This window comes from Camelus bactrianus, chromosome 3 (assembly GCF_048773025.1).
Source record: "Camelus bactrianus isolate YW-2024 breed Bactrian camel chromosome 3, ASM4877302v1, whole genome shotgun sequence".
NCBI lineage: Eukaryota > Metazoa > Chordata > Mammalia > Artiodactyla > Camelidae > Camelus > Camelus bactrianus.
The window spans coordinates 43,644,257-43,667,411 of NC_133541.1; the positions used below are offsets into that span (position 1 = coordinate 43,644,257).

The 23,155-nt window shown below is 40.8% G+C and overlaps 1 long non-coding RNA gene across 2 annotated transcripts in view; it reads left to right on the forward strand.

Moving 5' to 3' along the window:
- The first annotated feature begins 1,816 nt into the window (after window positions 1-1,816).
- LOC123615190 (uncharacterized) overlaps window positions 1,817-23,155 on the forward strand; it is a 202,162-nt gene continuing 180,823 nt past the window's right edge. For both annotated transcript variants that reach the window (XR_012504539.1, XR_012504538.1), the window contains exons 1-2: window positions 1,817-1,934; window positions 3,531-3,596. This is a non-coding gene — a long non-coding RNA (uncharacterized LOC123615190). The remainder of the gene's footprint in view (window positions 1,935-3,530; window positions 3,597-23,155) is intronic.

The following is a 23,155-nucleotide window of genomic DNA, read 5'->3' on the forward strand; positions in this document are numbered from 1 at the left end:
GCCCATAATTAGGGGTATGTGTGTGTGTGTGCGTGTGCACGTGCGTGCGCTTTCACATGTGGGCACGTGTTGAGCTGCAAGCCTTGCGGTTGCCCAGCTTCAAGACCAAAGAAAGAGCGCGGAGTCAGCAATAGAGACATCAGCGGTTATTAGACGTTATTAGGGATCTTACACGTCCAAAACAAAGGGTCCTGGCGCCACACCCCACCGTGTACAGCAGACGGCAAACAGGACATGGCAGCCACCTTCCTTTCTCCGGGGAGAAGGAGGCTACCATTTATAGGGGAAGCTGAAGTCAGGTTGGCTCATCAGTTACCAGGGAAACCAGCGACCGGGGAAGGGGCAAGCAGTAGGCAGTTACTAATTAAGCCTTATAATTAAGATGATTAGAGAGCCGTGAGTGAGGCAGGGGATGTACAAGGAGCAAGAGAACCACCATCTTGAATGGCCCGACCATACAGCGTGCTGTGGGGGGAGGTTAAAAATACTGACACCAGGACCTTATTTCAGATCTTTTAAATCAGAATTGCTGGCAGTAGGGCTTGGGCATTTGTTGTTTTAATGTCTGCAGAAGGAGAGCAGGGCATCCTGACTTGCTAGGGTATCAGCATTTGGAGGTACTGCCGAGCATGACAGGAGCCTCAGCGGGCTGTGTGCTGTCAGTCTGACAGTTTGCTGGAGGCATGAAAAGTATAACTCAAATCAGGGTGCAAGCTACTCCTTGAAATGACAGGTAAATTCAGGCACACTGTAGAAAACAACACTGTTTGACAATCTGCTTTACAGACATCTTTAGTAGCTGCTTCTTGGAGTCGACCTTCAGGCCAGTGGTTCACAAACTTGAGCGTAAGTCAGAATCACCTGGATGGTTTGTTAAAGCCCAGATTGCTGGGCCCTGCCCCCAGAGTTTCTGATTTAGTAAATCAAGAGGGGAGCCCTGAAACTTCCATTTCTCACAGCTTCCCGGGGGAGCTGATGTTGGTGTTACTGGCCTGGAAACCACACTTTGCTTTAAGGAGTAGCTTAGGAGAGGCCTATTTTTCAATTGTAGTTGACTATCTGTTGCTTTAGTCAGATCCATTTCTTAGGAAATAAATAGGTTCCTTCTTAACAGTTATGGGTTATTAAAATGGCATAGGTATATCAACCTAGGGAACTGGGGGCTGCAGACCTGGGAGCCTTCACTGATCAGAGGACGACTGGGTGTCTTTTCTGAAGTCCATTTGTAAGTCAGCTGTTCAGAGTGCAGGGTGTTTTATCCCCAAAGGAGAAATGCCTTGAGTGGGTGCTGGGTGCTCAGCCAATCCATAAAACCTAGTCAACTGGTGTGCTAGTTTTCATATTGTATATATCAATTAATTGTAACTCAGTTTTATTACATCTTTACCTTTGCAGTGTAAAATTTATTTTTTATGTAGATTGTTGGACATTTATTTCCAAGCTCAAGGAGATTTGCCCCAGTCTGTCCGTAGCTTGTTATGGAAATATTTCTGGTCATAGATAAACTCAACTCCAAATGGAAAATTGTCAATAATATTTTCAGTTAGAAGCAATTACCTGTGACATACATTTGTTACAAAATATGTTTGTATGCTCCCTGCCACCGACTCCACTTTTCTTTTCAGGCTGTATGGTCAGGCCACTCAAGGTGGCTGTGATCTTGCTCCCTGTACATGCCCTGCTTGACCAGTGCCTGCCTCACTCACATGACTATCCAATCCTCCTAATTATGGGGCTTAATCAGTAACTGCCTAGGTGCTTGCCCCCTGCCTCAGCTGCTGGTTTCCCTGGTAACTGATGAGCCAACCGGACGTCAGTTCCTCCTATAAATGGTAGCTTCATTCTCCCTCGAGTCGGGAAGATTGCAGCAGTGCCTTGCCTGTGGGGTGCCGTGCACAGTGGGATGTCACTCCAGGACCTTTTGTTTCAGACAGGTAAGGTTCCCCTGTCCAGTAAACCGTCGATGTCTTGGTGACTGTTTCAGGCTCTTCCGTCTCGAGGCTGGGCAGCTACAAGCCTCGGAGGCCTGTGGGTTTCAGCCCAACAGAGGCTGAGGGAAACAGCAGTAGTTGCTTACCTTAAATTAGAAAACTTGACATTGAATATTTGAGAATATTCACCTGCAAACATTTTTTGGGGAGGGTTTCAATTATTATTTTGATACCTTTAAAACTTAAGTTTTCTATTTCTTTTGCAACAGTGTTGGCTTTTAATAATTTTTGAGTAATTTATCTGTTTAATCTTGGTCGTCATCTTGATTAGAGTCCAGCTGACTATTGTTGGAGGAACTCATGTGAGCTGGACCCTGGCAATTGGTGGTTCCTCACCCCCTCCCCTGTCTAAGAAAACACATTCAGCCCAGTGTTTCCACAGTGGGACCCAGTTTCAAGGACGTAACCTTGAGAGAGTAAAGGTTATTGAGTCCATCTGAACTGAATATGTGATGGAACCTGATTAGGACCTCTGTATACATTCTTAAGATAGCGGTGGGCAGGTGTGGAGGTCTGCTAGTCCTATGGCCGCCCAAGATGAGCGCTGTAGATTAGCTCCCTTGCTTATTAAAGCTGCCCCCTGCCAATTTGGAGCAGTCCGCCTCTTCCTTGCCCTCCAGTTTCAGATTTTACCCGAAACTCCCAAGGGTGTCTTCTAACAACTATATTTTTATTATTTTTTAATTGTTTTACTCGCTAGCCAGTTTCCCTTTTTCATTTTATATTTTGTATTTTGTCTCTTTCCCTAACCAGTCCTCACAGAGGCCTGTTTTATTTCCATTGTAGCTTCTTTGATCTATGAATTTTACAGAAGAATGATTTTTAACATAATCAAATATTTTGGGGGTTCTAATATTTTATGGTATTTATCATTTTGTTTCAATGTGGTCAAAGAATGTTGTCTTAAGATAATGCCCTGTGCTGTTTGTTGACGTTTGCTTTGAGTTGTGCTAGGCAGTTTTTTAAATGTATTTCACAGATGTTTATGGAGAGTGTACTCTTAACTGTTGGATAAAGGAACTTAATATAGGAACATTAGATTGTGCTTTGTAACTAGGATATTTAAATCTTTTAGATCTTAATATTTTCTACATAGTCTTTTACTCAGAAGTGTGTCAGTCTCTTTCATGTGTGACTGTCCATTTGTCAACTACTCCTTGTGAAGTTTTTTTAAAGGCTATGTTTTCTTCTTTGTTACCACAACTTATTAAGGTATTTGTAAATAGAGAATGTCAAGCAATACTATCTTTCACTATCTGCCTGAATTTACTTGTCATTTTAAGGAATATGGAGTCTGCCCCTTCATTTGAATTGACATTTTCATGCCTCCAGCAAACTGTCAGACCGGCAGGATTCAGCCTGTTCCTGTCCTGCTCAGCAATTGTCCTCCAAGTGCTAAACTTGACAGTTGGGGCTGCCCCTGCCTTTTCTCTCCAGCTGTTAACGAGGATCTGTATAAACATATGACTATACTGGCTGTAGTCCTGTCTAAACCTGGAATTTACTTCTACCTCAGTAGTTTTTGTTTTTTCTTCTCAGGAAGTGGACCAAGATGGGTTTGTCAACCAGACATGAAGTCATGGGACTGCACTGTGTGAGAGACAGGTAGGCCCCTGTGTCGTGACTGTAAGTGCCCGCTGTGAAGCATGTCCTTCCAGAGTCAAAGAACGGTCCCCGAACCTTCAGGTACTTCTGCAGCCATTTAATGCTATTAGTGTCTACCTCATAGTCTTATCAGAGCTGCAAACTGCACGGAGAAATTTTTTTTGGCTACTTAATCTCCTGAAGTGGAGCCACTGGGTTTCTAAGCTCTGTTAGATGTTTTGGGTCTTTAAAATGGTTACAGTTAAATTTCTGCTTCAGTGTTTCTGTTTGGGCATTAATGTGGAGTAATCTTTATTGCATGTGTTGACTGGAAAAAAAAATGCACAACCTAAAAGTTGAGAGTTACGTTTTATTAAGCGGACACTTCTGAGGACTTAAGGCCGAGATCCAGCCTCTCAGCTAGCTCTGAGGGACTTCTCTAAAGGGCCAGGGGGAAAGCCAGGATATACAGGAGTTTTTGCAACAAAAACCACGTGTTAAGAACATTAAAATATTGCTGTTAGAGAAAACCAGATATCTCAAGTTAAGGAATTTAATGCTTTTTTTTGTTTGTTTTTGTATGGGAAGGTGCAGAAGTCTGGGCTCATTGAAATCATTCCTTTGTTGTGCACCGGTCTGTCTAGGGCCAGTATCGTGTGCTTTCCCGTCCTGAGTTCCCTCAAGGTGCACCGGTGGGGGTGGTGGCAGAGGCTGGGCTGCCTGCTTGTCTTGTCTCCATCCTGAGTTCTAGCTGGCTCACTGTTGGGTCAGTGGTAGAGGCTGATGTCTTGATGGTGGAAGCATCCTTTCTTTGCTGATATGGCAGGCAATATTTTTAATTCACACATGAATGAATTGTAACACTGAAAACATTGAGAACATATTCAGTTCTTTCGCGTATTTATTTTTACTGCTACTTAATAGGACAGAAGAAACAAACATTTGGAGACTTTATGTACCAGTCTTAGTTTTGAGAGGAAGTGAAAAACATGCTTACTTGATAGGTAATGTAATTTAGATTGTTCCAGGAATGTCTAAAGGACCTGGGAGCCATTTCTTTAAAATGTTATCGTCAAGGAAGATTGCACCCCTATCTCCTTGCCTCTGTCAGAGAGTCAGAGCCTAACTTTAGTGGATCCGTTACTCCAAGTGGTAAAGCTACCTCCCATCACAGAGGCCTAAGAGGTTTATTTTTCCTTTGGCTAAAGCTAATTAGCAAACGCAGTCACCATAGTTACCAGGTGAACTTAGGATGACCTGTGTCTGACAAGTGGTGCTGTCAAGTCATCTTACTTGAGGACTAGTTATGGCTGATCTCGAGAACATGTGTGTGATGGACTGTATCTGCTTGGCACGTAAAAGGGGAAGATTTCTTTCTGTCTCTGCAATCGCTTAGCAGACTATGATGCACATCACATTACAGCTTAATGTTCATTTGACAATAAAACTATTTTACTTTCGTGAGTTTTCTTGATTGGCAGGAGGATTTGTCTTATTTTATATTTCTCCAGTAAATGTTTCCTTTTATTTACAGGTACTATATAATTTAACCCTCTGATATATGCATTTTTATGTTAATGTTTTGGAATCAGAAGGTTACATTCAGAGAAAGTGACTTAGCAAAGTTCATGCAACTTATAAATGAACAATATGACTTGAACTTCATTTTCTCTAGCTCTGCAGTATTTCATTTCACTGTGCCGTATTTCTCACAGACAGACATGTCACTTATTTACATGTTGTCATACTGAATTCAGTAACATTGACTTGTTGACAAAAGAATTACCAAGATTTACTTGTTAAATGTGCTCAGTTGACTGAGGGGCCAAGTTTGCTTCACTACCTGTTAAACTTACACCTTCTCTCATTTAAAAAATTTTCTCTAATGTGCTTTAGCAATGTAAACAAACCAAAACTGACAGCCTTGTGGGTTTTTTTTTTGTTTTTTTTTGTTTTGGTCTCAAGTTCTGCATTCAAATATTGGCATTACATTGGAAGTACTCAAAAAATTAAATAGCATTTCCTGACTAAAGAAATGGTAAGAAATAAACACTAATGTTTATGAAGATATAACACATACCTTATCTTAAATTTTACTAGTACTTACATTCTTATTACTTTTCTGTTTTGCCTTGATGTTTTTTCTTTAGAAAACAATTAAAATTCTTTTTCAAAGGTGTATCTCCTTAGGTTCATAGGAATTCAAAATGAAGTATGTTAGCTGCTTTTTTAGTGAAGTATAGTTGACAACATTAGCTTCAGGCATACAACATAGTGTTCCAGTAGTTTTATAAATCATACTCCATTTAAAGTTGTAAAATAATGGCCATGTTTCCCTGTGCTGCAGTAAGGATATATTGTTAAGTGCTTCTCAAAATTTGCAAAAATGTCTTACAAGAGAGGTAAACTGCATTAGAGCTGGCTGATCTACAGATGGGGATGGAAAATGCTCTGTCTTATGAGGCACCTGTCTGAGGGGAGGTCTTTGCAAGGTGTCCAGGCAAGGGAAGTTTGCTCTCAGTCAAGAAGGCGAGATCTGCTTCTACTGTCCTGAGGGTTCAACTTCCTCAGGTTCTTTGATGCAAATGAATCTTTCCCAGGTATCAGGGTCTCACTCTTTCTCAATTAGGGCCCCGGCTTTTGAGGCAGGAGTCCAGCGGAGGCTGCACGTCAGTCTCCTTACAGGTGTCCTGCCAGTACCATCGGTGCCTGAGCATGTTTTCCCAACAACTTGGACCTGCAGATGGGTTTAAGTGCTGCTGTGAGGCTTTCTGACTTTCAGTCTGCCTTGAATTGAGTCGAATAACCCAAACCTGTTTCATTTTAGAAAAGACTCTAAAAGCAGTTAATCAAACACAGCCAATTCTACAGACCTTATAATTACCATTGACCCCAGACCTTTCAAGTGATATCCCGACCTCATAAGCCAGTGCTTCACTTTAGCCTGTAGCTTGCCCCAGTCTACCGCGGGTTAGAGTGTTAGAGTTGTGTTTTTCTGCAGCCAGCTATGATCACCACCCCACCGGTCCTGATTGCCGGGTGACCTGTGCGTCACTCACAATAACCGAGAATTCTAACCTGAGAACTCTCCCAACTTCAGCATCTCCTGACCAGGGCAATCCCTGGAGCTGTCTGAGTCTGGGTCCCCCCAAAAGCAGAACCCGAGAAAGGCCTGGATCACAGGTTGCTGAGTTTAGAATGTGCTTCCAGAGACCCAGAGATGGGGGATTAGGAAGACTAAATCAAGAAAGGAGGGAAAGCCTGTCCTAAGTTGCATCATTGGACTGGTTACCGCTGTAGAAAACTGGAACTTTGTTCTGTTGGGGACCCTTTGAAAACTGGTGTAGCCGTCACCTCAGAATTAGCCTTTCAAAACATGGGGGGTTAATATTTATCCAAGAGCTCCTCTGTTGGTTTTCGATTGCTGCTGTAACAAGTGATCACAAACTGGCAGCTTAAAACAACTCATTTATTATTTCACTTGGTGTATCAGGACTCAAGGTGTTGGCAGGGCTGTAGCCGCTCTGGAGATACTAGGGGAATCTGTTTTCTTGTTCATTCAGGTTGCTGGCAGAATTCAGCTCTTGGTTTTTATTATTTTCAGAGGATCCAAGTTTCCACTCAATATCACTTTCCCATGACAGGAGTAATTTCCTTCAGCATTTATTATATACTGGCAGTGTCTTCTTAGTTTTCTTTTATTTGAAAGGAAAATACCATGAGTATCTAGGATAAAGACATCCTCGAATCCTAGTTGGACCAAAGAAAATGTTTTCAGCACTAGAGATCTTCTCTCTCGTCATGGTTTCTGATGAGAAGTCAGCCATGAATTGGATCATTGTTCCCCTGTCTTTAAAATGCTGCTTTTTTCAAGAGTTGCTCCTAATCCTTGGCTTTCATCACGTGGACTATGATGAGCCTCATTAGAGGTTTTTTGTGTTTATTTTGCTTGACATTTAATATCTTCATTTTGAAAAAAACTTGTATTTCATCAAATTGGGAAATTTTCAACTGTTATTTAAAATTTTTTTCTGCCTCATTCTTTATCTCTTCTTCTAATTTATCAATTCCATGTATGTTAGACCTTTTAATACCATCTAATTGGTTGATAAGACTGTTTTTTCCCTCAATCTTTTCTATTTCTTTACTGATACTTTGATTCACCAAAAGTTTTGTTTTCGTTAATTGGTGATAATTATAAGAGCCATCTTAAAATCCTTGTATGTTAGGTCCAGCATTTGTTTATCTCTGGGTCAGGTGTGACTTTTCTTCCTTCTCTGCTGACAATGCATCATATTTTCTTGGCTTTTCTTACATTGGATAAGTCTGGATGGTGTTCAAGATACTATAAAGGTTTAGTTGTGAAGATTCTGGATTCTGTTACTTTTCTGTGATGAGGGTCATTTTCTTTTCAGCAGGTAATTGGCTTGGCTGGATTTGAGCTACAGTCTGTGCTACATGGGTACCAAATCTGGTCTCAAATGAGAGCTTTTGTCTTTAATTCCAGTGACAAGAGTCTGGTCTACATTGGACATGCTCAGGGTCAGTTGGAGACACTGATAGGAGAGTTTGGGGATTCTCATTATGGTTTTTATCACTTCAGAACTTCGGTACTTTCTTCAGTGTTCGATATTGTCTGGCTTCACTTCTCCAGTTCCTCAGACTAGAAAGAGTGAGAGATTCTCCCTGTGAGCCCCTCTTCCCACTGTGTGTTCCGTGTGTGCTGCACTTAGTCCCAGGGTAAGGCCATGGACGGTGGAAACGTACTTGTGGGAGCGTGCCATCTCTCCCCTTCCAAGTCAGTGCGCACTTCCCAGCAGGCTCTGTTTCCTTCATTCTCAGGTACCTTCAGGTGGTTGCTTTTCTGTATTATGTCCATGTTTTATAGTTTTCTGCAGAGGGGCCCATCTGGTTGCCTGAGTCAGTCCTACTTGGAAGTAGAAATTCCAGTATAAATCTGGGTCTAGGCTGTTAAAGACACTGTGGTCATTGTTTGCTCCTTTAATTTCCCTCTCAGAACGAGGCAGCATTCTTAGGGGAATGGGCTCTGTGCACACCGTGTGATTCTTCTTTCCTCTATGCAGAGAGGGCATGGACACCACATGCTAATCGGTTCACTATTGAGGTGAAGGCTCAGCTTCTATAAGTACAATTGTATTCTGGTCGGTATTTGTTCAGCTGCCTTAATAGTAAGAACACAGTTTGCATTCATTCATTTATTTATTCCATCATTTAACAAATACTGAGTGTCTACTAAGTGCCTGGAACAATGCTATATTTTGGGTTACAACAGAGAAGTACAGACACACACACACACACACATACACACACAGACACACACACGGCCTTTACTGCTATGGTTTATGTTCTATCAGGAAAGACATCATAATAAAATGTGATATAAAATGGACTAGGGAGACTACAGGTTGTGATATAAAATACAACTAGGAGAACACAGTTGGTTATTGAAGCCCACCTAAAGGACTTAGGGTTTCGCCACAGCGTCTGGTGATGGCTCTGTACCGAAGTGATCAAGTTGATACACAAAAGGTAATTTGAAATTATCCAAGTGAAGGAGAAGAAGAAAGGGAAAAATAGCACATGCAGAGAGAACATTATGTGCAAAGGCCCTCCCTTAGGAAAATAAAAACATGGAACACTTAAAAATGTAAAAGAGATTCAGAGTGGTGTAGCATGGAATATGAGGAGAAAGATGGTGAGGTACGTGGGGGGAAAAGGACTGAGCCGAGGTGCTGGGGGCAGGCCATGATGTGTCATGTAGGGCACGTGTGCTGGACGTTCTCCAGATCCAGTGTGTCCCCTGCTCTCTGCACCAGAGGCCAACGTGTGTAGATTACATCAGTGGTTCCTGTGCCCAGGGTTTCTGGTTGTGTTCTGCCAACGAGAACCCCGGACAGTAGACTGGAAGGAGTGGGGAGGGTGAAATCACGGGATTTATTTCCTTACTGACCTTTCTGTGAAACAGCCTTGAAGTAGTTTTGTTCCAGAGCTCCAAGTCCCTCCTAATCTGAAGGAGGCTTCCTCTATCTGACGGCCTTCTCTCCTTTCAGCCTAGGGATACCAGTACTCCCAGTTTCCTAAATGCTCTGCCGAGTCAGGGAAGCAGAACTGCATAGGTATTATGAAATAAGGCAACTGTTACGGAAATAGGACCTTTTGCAACGGTGGGAGGAGCTGGGGAAATAATGTACCCTAAGGGAGAGTTAGGGGATCAGAGAAAAGTCGTAAGTTGGCCCTTCTGAAGCACTGGTACAGGTGGACAAATGGGAGCTTATCATCCAGTCTGTGATGCCAGTCACTTTGAGTGACTGGGGTCATGGCGGAGAGCTGGGGGACAGGTCTTGCATGTAACAGAGAGCCTGGGTTGCCGTTGGGAGGAAGAGCTGAGCCTGGGGCAAGGGCAAGCTGGGACCCATCTGTACTCTGTTATCTGCCCTTTACCACTCTAAAACACCTACCATCAGGTTGTAATAGCTGCTGCCTCATTCTGCCTTGCAAATCTCAAAATAAATTTTCCTTCTAGTCATCTGAAGTCCAGAACCATACAGTGAAGGAGATTCTGAAAAATGTAGTTCTAGCTTAGCCAAATGTACTTAGCCACAGTACAGTCCCCTTCCACTATTGCTAATGGTTTCCCTCCATCACACCTGAAACTATCTAAATAGGTCACTTATAATGCCTACCTGAGATACTAATTTGTGCCATCTTTCCCACTAGGACCCTGGATGATACACCATTTAAATGTGCTTGGATTTATCCTCAGGAAAACTGAAAGCCATTGGATTTCAATAGGGCAATAATGGAACAGACGTGCACATTGGATTGTTTTACATTCAGTGTATGAAGTATGAAATAGAGGCCTGGGATTATGTTGGCTATGAATGGAATGAAAAAAAAAAATCGAGAGGCAGGGACATCAAGACCGGTCAGGAATCTCTTGTGGTGAGATTCAGTGGTGATGAAGGAAACTGGGCAGATTTAAAGATATTAATGTCAGACAGAATGAGTGGATCTGATGACCTGAGGGAGGTGCTTCTGTGCAGACTGACATAATAGGTCGCACTGAGGGAGACACAGCCATCACATCTCATAGAAACATGCGTAAATACAAGCTGAGATGAAAAATGCTATCCTGGAAAAGTAGGCATAAGTTATATGGTACAGTGTACAAAAATGGAACCTCTCAAATGTCCTTAAGCCCCCGTTTCTGCTGATGGTAGAAGAGAAAGGAAAACTTGCCATTTTGAGGTACTTTGTTCTGGCCTTAAGCAGTCGATTTCAGTTCGACTTAACATCCTTTGGGTAAGCTGTTCTCTAGGTTTGTTGCTGCGTCTTTCCTCCTTTGTGCCTCCCAGCTTGAGAGAGTTGGTGGAAAGCCTCACCGTGGCGGCAAGGGAGGGGCGTTTGAGGGACATGGTAGTCTTCTCTGCAGGCTCTGTCTGACCTTGACTGCAGACCCTGCGGCAAAGCCCGGGCTTGTGTAAGTTCTAGCATGCTCTTCTGTCACAGACAAGGCACGATGGCTTTTCCCACTGTGTTCTTTGAAAGCATGGTTTGACCCCGAAGCCTGGCTGCAGCACCATCTAATGAAGTGTTCGAGTGTTCGTTGTCTCTCTGCTCCGACGCCCCTTTTGTCCTTCTTTATGATGAAGGTGCTTCCACAGCCACTCATGGCCATGTGAGGTAATCTGGATTCCTTCAGCATGACGCAGGAGATCAGAGGGACTTGGGTTCAGTCGTCCAGAACCATCTATCCAGACCCATTTCTATCCCTGCCGGTCTCTCATTCCTGTGCCATAATGTGAGGATATATACCACCAGCTTGAAAATCTGACGGTTCCCCAGGTATTTTTGTAAACACTGTCTCTCCCCAGAAACCTAGGGATCATAATTCCCCTCGTGTTTCCCCTCCATCTCTCTTTCCAATCCAAAACGCACAAGTTGTCTACTTCCTCTTTCTGTAGGGTGGAAACTTCGGCCATATTCTCTATCCTTTCAAAAGTAATAGTTAAAAAACTCAATGTGCCAAATAATTTAGGAGTTTTGATATATAGAGGGGAGACTTTATCTCTGAAATGGCCTGGCTGTCAAGACTATGAAGATCACTGGACTGAAGAAATTAAATTTGCAGCTACAAGCTGAGTAATACTGTCTTTATTTTAAGCTATATTGGTCTTTGCACTGAAGTAAGGAGTGTCCTTGGGTCAACATTCCATGTTTTCCAAAAGGTAAAGGGAATAACAAATAAGTTTGATAAATAAAAAACAATCAGCTGCTCATTCAGGATGATGGTTGTAATCTGTCACAAAGCATAAGTCAAAAAGCATGTGGAAATCTATAGAGAATTTGACAATTGAAATGATGGATAAATTTGGTCCCACCTCTATAAAACCTTTAGAGTTTTGATGCCGTAACACCCAATATTAAATATTTTATTTAAATTTAAACATCTTTCTGTACTGGAAACCAGCAAGTAGGTGGCTTTTAGCTTTGCTCCCTAGCTGCTACAAAATGGAGGCAGAAGGAATTTTTATATTATATTTAGATATTGCCTGACACTGAGCTCTTCCCCTGGACTGGAAGGAAGTCATGAAAAAACAAAAGTTACAGAAGATAAGCAATAAACCTCCCGACTTAATTGAATTAAAACATTTACTGGGGAAAATGTCGCTGCATTAAAAAAAATCCTCATTTATTTAAAAACTTTAATATAAAGTCTGGTATGTTCAGGCAGGAAGCCTGTGTTTGTTCTTAGTGGGCTGCCATTCACGTGGCACAGATACCCAGAGAAGAGGAGACTGGCAGTAAATAAGACCAGGTTCTGAAAACCTTGTTGTTTAGATATTACCCCTCTACTTGGAAGTGTTTTATTTTTTTTGGTGTTGACATTTAATGATTCTGGAGGTTTCCTGTTTCCTTTGTCATTCTAAAATTCAGTTGAGTTACAATATTAAATATGCCAGGAACATAGCTGAATGAACATAGCTGAGGGTAGAGAGAGGGGAGAAGAAGTTCATTCCATCTTGGAGGAATTAAGATACCCTGGCGTGTTAAGTCACTATTATAAAGACTCTGGAAGGCTGTCCGGTTGATTTTGGTGATTCTGACAGAAGCTAGCCAAGACTTCCAATTTCTGAAGGATTACTGAAAAAATTACTTCCTCTAAAGCAGTAGGTCCTTGTGACCTAGAATAGAACATCAGATACCTCAGAAATGAACTAAGAAAGGAATAAAGACATTGGAATCTTCATCTGAGTTACTTGTTGAGCATGGCGCTCCCAAAGGGCTGGGTGAACATTAAAGATGCTTCCCTCTGACATTCCTGCCTAAGGAAGGCATTCCTTACTATCACTGTGCTTCTCATCGGTTTGTCTCAAGCATCATTTTCATCTCCATAATATTTTGTTTGTCCCCCAAATGACTTCTAAAAAAAATAAACGTGGATTTTCAAAATTTGGGAAACTTCAAGAAATCTTAAAGCTAGTGCTTTATAGGAAGGGCATAGGACAGTAAGAGGAAGGTTAAGTTTTAGGAAGTACAGGAGGAGATTGAGCAGTTATAGGGAGCCACTTGGTACAGAAACATACTGAGACACAAGCCACATTTCTAAGATCACCTTGGGATTGCAACATTTTTCTTCAGGTTAGACTACACATTTTTAAATAGGGGACAGCTCGTCCTGCTGAGCTAGAATAAGAGACTGATGGCAACTGTGAAGTAATTGGTTGAAATCACTGTCAAAATTGTTTCGCCCAGGGAGTCCCTTTTTCAGGGCCAGGTGATTTAATAAAAACATCAACAAAATATCAGTTCTACATGGGATACAGCAGGAATGAGCGCGAACTGGCTGGGAGGCTGAGTGTCCCTTTCTCCTTCCTTTCGCCATGTGCAGTTTAGCCACTTCGATGGGCTGTGGTGGCAACAGTCCGGATGAGGAATGAAACCATGATATTCAGAAAGAACACTTCAAGTTTACCCTATTTCACAGATGGGACTGATTCAGTTATTCCTGTCTCTCACTTGAATGGCTTTTTCATATTTATAGGCAGGAATGACACCCCCATTAATTATGTTTGGATGCCGGGAGCAACGCACTATTTTAAACTGGTTGACAGGGAGGAAATATTTTCAAATTCTAAAACATGTCTTTCAGTTACATGAAGCCATTGAGGAACATTGTTGCCTTAAACACAGAGATTTTGTAACACATGCATACCTTCTCAGAATCACGATTCTTCTGACGTTCTACCACTGTTCGACACCATGTTACATCTATTCCTAGAAAGTGAAATTATCTTTTTAAAGTCAAATGAAAAAATTGTCCCAGTGTGAAGAAACGAAATTAATAGATACTGAGGGGCCAGAAGAGCATGAGAGGGGCAGATGCATGGGGTTGAGAGCATGTTTTCTGGGCAGTTTTGATTCATCAGCAACTGAAAAGCCTACAAATTAGAAGTCCTGTGGAGACTGAAAGCACCATCTGACACGCTATTATAGCTAATTTGTTTATGTTAAGGAAATAATAATTATAGACAAATCTAACAGAAACCTCCATTATTGGCTTAATTAAATGCTTCTCTGACACTTTGCAAATTATTTGTCAGTTGGGGCTGTGCTGATGGAAGTGGCTGGTGTGGTCGGTTGACCATTTCATGGTTGGACTTGACTGTTATGGCAGTTCTTGTGTTAACACACAATCCTAAAAAAAGACTTGCTTTGTTCTGAGGGGGAAGACCATGTATTCCCTTCATTATTAACTCTTTTCTTCCTAAATAATCACATGGACATCATATCCTTCCCTGTAGTCTTCCTGGGTTGGGAAATGGGCTTCATTGTAGCAGTTAGGCTGTTTATCAGCTGTGCTCACCTGGTCCCCTTGCTTATCATTCTTACACCAAATAGACTGACTTACACGCTTCAAGTTTTAATGATCAGAGGCACTTCAACGTGTGTCATCTAAAAAAGTGCTCTCACAGCCACTGGTTTACTCGTGGCTTCTATTGCTAATGGCTTTTGTGTACTACCCTCTCTGGGTGCCTAAGTATTTGAGATATGCCAGCTGTTACCAACTTCAGATTGTCTCTAAAGTTTGTATGTTCAAAGTCCCCAACACAAGAGATGTTACTGGGTTAGTTAGACACTTCTGACCCTATGGGACAAATCTGTCATACCAGATCAGTTCAGATGCTACTGCCAGAAAGAGATCGGCTCCCTATGGGAGAGACATGGATCTCTGTTCTACTCTGCTGTGGCTGGGATGGATGGGGCACATAGTCAGTCTCCTTTTTAAAGAGCTCTGAAAATGCACATAGAGCATAGTAGACTACTTAACATGCACAGAAATGAAAAACCCAGTATCAGAAAGAACAGCTTCCACGATTATTTGCCACGTTTTAGATCCTGGACTGAGTACATCATACATCCCGAAACACAACAGCCTCATCACATAACAGGGCAAAGTATCATTACAAACAAACAAGTTTAGCCTCAGAAAGGTTAAGTAATATGCCCAGTGGTACATTATCAGTAAGAGAGAGAGCCAGGACTTGAGCTACCTTCAAGGAAATTATAATCCTAATTTCCTTGCCCGCCATCCTCTCCTGTATCTAAGGTTATGGGAAAGACGAGAGCTAAGAGATACTGGCTGCGCTTTTGCTACCAATTTGCTAGACATGTCAGTCAGAGTCCTTTAATGCGTAAGTTCTCTCATCTGGAAGAGCTTACTGAGGTCAGGCAACGATGCTATTCTTCTTTAAAACAGAATCTATTTAAGGATTGAATGAGAGATTTATATAAATCCCTAATACGGTTCTTGGCACAAAATAGACCCTTAGAACATTATTATCATTGGGGTTGTCAATCTACTACTTCAGATGAAATTCCGTAATGCATAAATACATTCCTTTCCAAAGGCGAAGCACAGATGCAACCATACCCATTGAAATTCTCTTGTTTCCAGTACCTTATTTACATTTTATCCTTGATCATTTCTGTTTCTCCCCTGTTTTCCTAGGCTGGGTCTTTATACAGTTAACTTGTGTACCTTTCCCAGCAGTGACATACCACTGGCATGAGGGAGAAGGAACTCTGCAGAGTGCTTGTCGGTACAAAAGGACTTTTATCCTTAAGTATGTCCTCAAATAGGAATAGTAAGATAAGCTGATTGTGTGATGGGGAAATAAAATTAAATCATTAGCTTTTCATTCATCCACCCAGTATTGATTAACATGCCATGTGCTAGATGCTGGGGACACATTAATACATTCATGAGTGATCTGTTGTTTTAACGTGAAATCTTTTCGATTCTGATGCCAAGAGTCTCCAGCTTACCTTAACGATAAGTTCACTGATTAGTTATTATTTCTAGCTTACCATTTTTATGCAGGGTCCTAAGGCAAAGACTCATCATTGGTGACTTACAAATTCGTGCCTGAGGAAATAGTCACCATATTTATCCAAGCATCACAGGGCTTTAAAATATGTTAAGAATTAGCACAGTTCAACTTTGAGATATTATTGCCTTGTTATTTAAAAAATGAACTATTTTTTGAAATACGCTCAGGGAAACTTTTTTTTTAAACATTCTTCTGCTTATTTGTAAAAAGTACATTTTGGGTTTGATATCAAGGTTTCGTTCTACTCATTTAAGTGGAAAACTGCCTCAAATCTTGGTTGGCCTCCAATAATCCAATATATTTCCTGTACCTAGGACTGGGCTTTACATCAGTGAGAGCACGTTTGAGAAGGGTGACGGTTGATTAGGCCTCCAGAGGAAAAGCACGTCAGGATCTGCGTGTGGGCACGTGCTCCCGTGTGCACACCCATTTACACTTACACTTAAATTTGTGTTTGTATTTATATTAAATTTCATAGGCTGCTATGTTCTTCTTACTTAAAATGCAAGGGATTCTGTAATCATGGGAAGTCTGGCTTTATAGGAATTAGAAGTAAACTGAATGGACACAGCAGCATGTTGGGCTTTATATTTGGAATTCTGGACAAGATGGTTCCAGGGGAGAAAGAAAGTTATCACCCTCAGCCACATGCAACATTCTGTGTTCCCTGGCTCCCATGGAAGACGATTAAAAAGGGCAGAGGAGCCTCTAAGTAATGGAGGCCATTTCTCCCTTCCATATCAACTGAAAAGCCTTTTTTATTTGTGCCCAGCAATTATGCTCATCAATGAAAATAGTTTTTTTGATTAAAGCAATCACCTCTGAACTGATATTCTAATGAAATTATACAGAAGATACTATATTGAGAAATGGGCTTTAAAGTTACGAAACTTAAAATTTAACTGAGAAGATAGGTAGGGTTGACATTAATTATACATCGTATACTAATTAGTGAAGAGTTAGCTTTGACCAGTAGGTCCTAAATGTCATCAGAGGCATCAGGAAATGTTTCTCTCTCCTTCCTTCCTCTCTCTATCCCTCCCTCCTTTCATTTTCTCGGGAGACTCCCATTTTATCTATAAAGAACCTTCTTCTCTCCTATCTGGCTACCAGTGTCTCTGGAACTGGGTGAAGGAACGTGGCTGGTAGTGGGTGGGGAGTGAGGAGTAGAGGAGGCCTCATCTTTCATTACAGACTTTGATCTATTCTTTTTGTTGTCTGTTGGGGGGGACCTTAGCCCCACACTCATCTATGTCTGTTATCACTAAATCTGGAGGCTCCATAGTTCACTTCTCCAAATCTATAATCATTTCCTTCAGGAGCTGGAGAGGGATGGTTGCTTCTTGCTTTGGAGTTGAGGAGGGGATCTCATATCTAGCTAGGCTTTCAAATACTATCCAATACCAGTGTCATCTTGACTTCTGTATGCCTGTTGACTCCAAATCCTGAGCTCCTCTGGGATTCTACAGGGTGAATCAGCTTGCTTCTCCTTATGTACAACTGTAGGCAGCACAATTTCACTTAAGTCAGTTATTCTTCTGTTTTCCATCTTACAAAGTTGGGTGACTTCTCTTGTCTGTTATTACCTACTCTCTAGTTGTTTTTCCTTTTGGATTTATACTTCTAGTTCCTTTATTCTAATTTTAGTGAAGTTTGTGAAGTAAGCAAAGATAAGAGTTGGTATCTACTTTACTGTGTTTAACAGAATATCTCTGATACTTTTCACTGGGCTTTTACAGAAGTATCCACTTGGCTTCTAGAGAATTAGACCTGGATTACAGTATTCTTGAGTTAAATTTTTACAGGATGACTTCCTAAATGTTCCCAGGTCACTCCTGGGTAGGTTCCTCCAGTTGGCTGTTGATGAGATTTACTTTCCCATCCTCTACTGTCTTGAATGTCATCCTCACGTCTAAATAGGCCAGTTCCAACCATCCTTGAGGCCAAATGGCAGGGAAGGAGGCTTTGTGTGTTACTCACACACTTAGTTCAGTTAAAGTCAGGAAATGGCATAGACACTTATTCCCTAGCCAGTTAGGATCAGCAGTTGCCCAGATTTTACAAGATGTCAGTGGAACTGCAAAGGCGAAAGTAATTCTATAGTAGCAACCCACTATGTGAAGATAAGGTAATGCAGAGAGTAATGGAGAGAATTCAAGTTGAGCTTCCTCAACTTCTGGAAGTGTGGCCCCATAATAACCCCTCTAAATTCTTTTCTGCTTTGTTACGTATTCATATGTCTCCTTCTCTATTTCCAAGTGAGCATTCCTAAGATCATTTAGTGTCTGATATATATATATATATATATATATATATATATATATATATATATATATATATATATATATATATATATATACATGTTTCTATGTGTGTATACATGTACAAATATATGTATATCTGTATATTGATGTGTGAACTAGCTCAAAGCACACAGGAAGACCTTTTATATACCTTTTTCTGGCTTTCCTCCTGATAGTACTGGGATTCTTGAGTGTGAAGAGATCCTGTGTATATTTCACATCTTTCCCTTCTTCCAAAGACAGACAGTAACCTACATACAATATATTTATAATGAGCTGACATGGAGGTTCACAATTCAAGATAATCATTGGGCCATTGGAAGGCAGGGATCAATGGTTTTAGTGTCAGTGACATGATCAAACCTCAGTTAAAGTGAAAAATACTCTGGAAGGTTATTGTGAGGGAGAGGAGTATGTAGGGTAAGAATATTCTTATCACAAGGGGGCATAGCCCGGGTGCTCCCAGTTCAGACTGTGTCTGATGTGTCCTTGTATCCCTCAAAACCTTGAGCATAAAGAAATAATTGTTAAATAAATGAAAGAAGAATAGAAATATTAGTGAGGTGGACCCTGCCTGTCAGAGACTCTTCCTTAGCCTAGCCTTACAGGAACTCAGACAAGGCTCAGACAAGCATGAGTTTTGGGCTTTGTCCCAGCATAGGTGCAAGATGACGACTCAGGGCTTTCTGGTGGTATTCTCTGATAAATACTAGGACCTTAGTGGTGATCCGTAAGGATAGTTTTTGCTATTGGTCATTTTTTTGCCCCCTTCATGCATAGCTACCCTCCTATATTTCCTCAAATGAGACACTTTCTCATTGTCTGCATTAAGTGCTCTGTTTGGCTAACATTCATATATACTTTAAAACTGCTAAGCATCTCAAATGATAGATGAATTAAGAGAGAACTAAAATATGCTTCAATAAGTTCATATATTTTAATCATGGCAGCTTATTGTTCTTGTATTTTGCTAATGTGGTTTGATGGTTCTTGTACCCTGGGGCTGTTTTAACAAGGAGTAATTTTTAGAAACTCCAGAAAATAAACAAACATATAAATTGTCTTTGCATGGCTCTATGTCAGATTAAATGTTCGTCACTGGAAGTTCAGTTCTTGTGGGAAGTAAATGAAATGCTCTGAACTCTTTTCATAAAAATGAAGAATGAAGATGGTCTCTTCGCTAGAGTCCCAAGGTGCCCTGGGAGGTAGGAGTGAAGGCACCAGCAGCAGCTTTTATTAAAAATATCCCCAATTATCTGCCCATCCACAGCCAGCAGGTTGCCTGTTCAGAGTGTGCAGTCACCTTGTGTGTAAGACACAATTTAGTCCACGTCAGCTCTGGGGAGGGACCTCTCTGTGGAACAAGAAGTTACTACATTTTGCTTTCAGCCCAAACCTTCTACTTTTTACTATTATTGTTGCTACTGTTTTACTATTTAGAAGAAAATGTTCATGATTTTTTATACTAATAGAATTATAACTGCTATAATTCCATTTGGAGCCTGATTCCGAATCTCTACCACATTTCCCCCTCCATTCTCGCATATATAAAGTGAGGGTGGCATAGCATTATCCATTCATAGTCATGTAGGAATATCAAAAATCCAGAAGTTATCTGTCTCCTGTCACTTTTCTATCTAGAATAATTAAGGTAGGGGGTGTGTCTCTTTACAAATACATGAACAAACTTTACTGAGTGGAACTAACTTAGATGAGTAAGGATGAACTAGAGAGAAAAGATGGCCTGGGAAAATTCCTTAAGGAACCTTAACTTGGAAGTCATCTCATGGCAGCGGTTGGTGGATGTACCTAGCACACAAACTTACTTACTTGGTATTATTGCTCCCTCTGTGGTCCTCAAGTTGAATGTCACATTTACAGCCTTTCACAATGTTCTTTCTCTATTTTAAGTTGGACTTAGTCACTCTGTGACATTCAAACACTGCAGAACAAAACTTTATAATGTCTTTGTAGTAGTTAACCAAGAAATGAAATGAAGGTTTAACCAAGACAGAAGAGAATGTGTATTCCTACAGACAGATGGACTATATAAAAGACTATATAAAAGATACATATGTGTGTGTAGAAACCAATTAAGGCTAGTGAGAATTGCGGAGTCTGTTTCAAATTCTTGAAAGCTTTTTCTTAGAGGTCTAATTACTTCCATTGTAGCTCTTTTTGCCTTTCCTCATTTGAATTGTGCATATCAGGCAGGTCTAATTCCTGTAAACATCCCTATACTTCTATTTAATAGTCAAAGGGTAGCATGGATGTGTGGTTCCTCTCTCCTTTGTAATTGCCTAACTTTCCAGATATAGATGAATCCCTAAAATAATTTGTGGGCTTGTAAAAGCATGTGTTTTGTATGTAGACTGCTAATGGGAAGTCCTGGAACACTGGCTAGAGCAGAGGACGTGACACTGCTGACACCAGGATAGAAGGCCAAGGATATTGGAGCACGGGCATTTCAGCAACGTGATTGTCGCTCCCCGGAAATGTTCTCATTATCACCGTGTCCTCTGAGAAGTGTACAGAGACAAGAGGATGGTGAGACTCTACTTTTAAATGCTGAGTAATAGCTAGCCTTTTTTCATCATGATTTTGTGAAAAAATAGGATTCTTATTTGTCTATAAAGCATGGAGCGTCCCCTGCTTCTTGGTTACTAGGTTTCCCGTGTCCCATTGCTTGGAGTGAAAGTGTGTGTTTTATTGGCCATTAGCAGTGCTCCTGCGAAAGAGCTTTAGAGATACAGGTTGGCAAAGTTAACAATTAGAAGTGGATCTCTGACCTTATATGCATCTATTTCAACTAAGGGTTTAAAAAAGGGGGTTGTCAGGTCACTATGCACCTCTTTATTTATTTGCTCCCCTGATTTCTGGGAGAGTCTTTTAGAGTGGGGAAAAATAGCTTAGATTTCTTTCACCATTTTCTCCCTTGTTTATGTAAGGAGAATAAGGGGAAAATATAATAGTATGGGCATTTTCAGAGAGAATTCTTTTATAATTTTACCACTTCTAAATGTTCATGCCTTGTCTGTAGAGCACATACGTTGCACGTTTTACCCTTACAGTGTAACATGGTGTGCTTCACATTCTCAGTATTTGCTGAATGATGAGGCGAGTGATAATGATGATCAGAGATTCTACCTGCTAAGAATCTTACTGTTCTCATCTTTAGATTTTCTTCTTTCTGCAACATTTCAACCAAAACTACTTAGTCTTCTGCAAATATATCTTGGTTTTTTTTGTTGCTGTTTTTTCTTTTACTTTAAATTGTCTTCCTTTCAGGCTCTATAATTTCTACTTTTCCTTCAAGACTCAGCTCAGAAATTGCCTCTTTCCATCAAAGCCTATAGCCATATCACCTTGATCTTCCTCCTTTTAGCTGCTAAGAGAAGCCACAGTCTGAGAGGAGTCAGTTCTGGCTGGGGATTTTTTTTTTTTTTTTTTGGTAAGTTATGCATATCTAATTTAATACATTTCTGGAAGCTTATAGACTCAGTTATATTATTAATTTTTAAATTTTATCAACTCGGCAAAAATATTTTAATCAGTTGGCAATACTAGGCTTGGCCTCTGGCTGCTGTATATACAGTTGCACATTTGTAAATCACTTCTCTCTTTGAGCACTGGTCCTTCACTGTTAAACAGAGAATGAGGTGGTGTGTGGAGTCCGTTATTTCTAAGGTGCCTTCCCATCTTATGTGCATCTGTGCTTCTGCGCTTCTGCTTTTCTTGGGTCCTGGGTTGGGTTTCATATGAACATAAGGCCACTGTCTAGCAGCACTTGATGAGATTGGAGTGGAATTAGGTGTCCTCAATCTTAAAAAATTCAACCAACATTATTTTTGAGAACTCAAAGTTGTCTTCTCCTGCCTTGGGAAGAAAGAATTTGACAGGATGAAAGCTTGGTGGGTCTGACAATTTTAATTTATTTCTAAGAATACAGGAAATTAAAAAGGATGTTCTGGAACTGTTAGGTAGTTAGATAAGTGGGGGCACCAGGCAGAGAGGTGGAGGAGAAGGAGCATGGTCTGGAAGATGGCGGTGTGCCCACCTCCTGGCTGGGGATGTTCTTGATGTCTGGTGAGGGTACTCTGTGGGTTCCATCTGGGGCTGTGTTGCAGGCACACAATGATCAGAGAGTGAAATCAATTCTTTCTAAGGCAGGATGTCCATCAGGGTTAAAAGAAACACTTTATTAAAGTATAATTTGCATACCATAATTTCACCCACTACAGGTGTACAATTCTGAGTTTTAGTAATTTAGAGGTGGTTGACCATCAGTACAGCCCAGTTTAACAACACTTCCATCACCCCAAGGATCCCTCCTGTCCATTTATAGTTAAGCCCCATTCCCACCTTCAGCCCCAGTCAGCCATAGACCTTTCTGTTTCATAAGATTCTCCTTTTATGAATATTTCATATAAAGGGAATCATATAATATGTAGTCTTTGCATGTGTCTGTCACTTAGCTTAATGTTTCTGAGGTTCATTCATGTTGCACTGCTGATCATTTTAATTGGTGAATAGTATTCTAAAGAATTGATAAGTCACATTTTGTTAACCCATTCACCAGTTGATGAATAGTTGAATTATTTCTGGTTTTGGGTTATTACAAATAATATTGCTAAGTACATATGTGTATAAATCTTTGTGTGGACATATGTTTTCATTTCTCCTGGGTATATACCTAGGATTGGAATTGCTAGGTTGGTAAGCTAAGGTTTACCTTTTTAAGAAACTGCCTATACTAGTTACTGTTTGCTGTGGAAAACTGCAAACTTAGTAGCTAAAAACCACATAAACATACTGTCTGGTAGTTTTTGTGTGTCAGGACTCTGAGCTTGGTTTAGTTGGG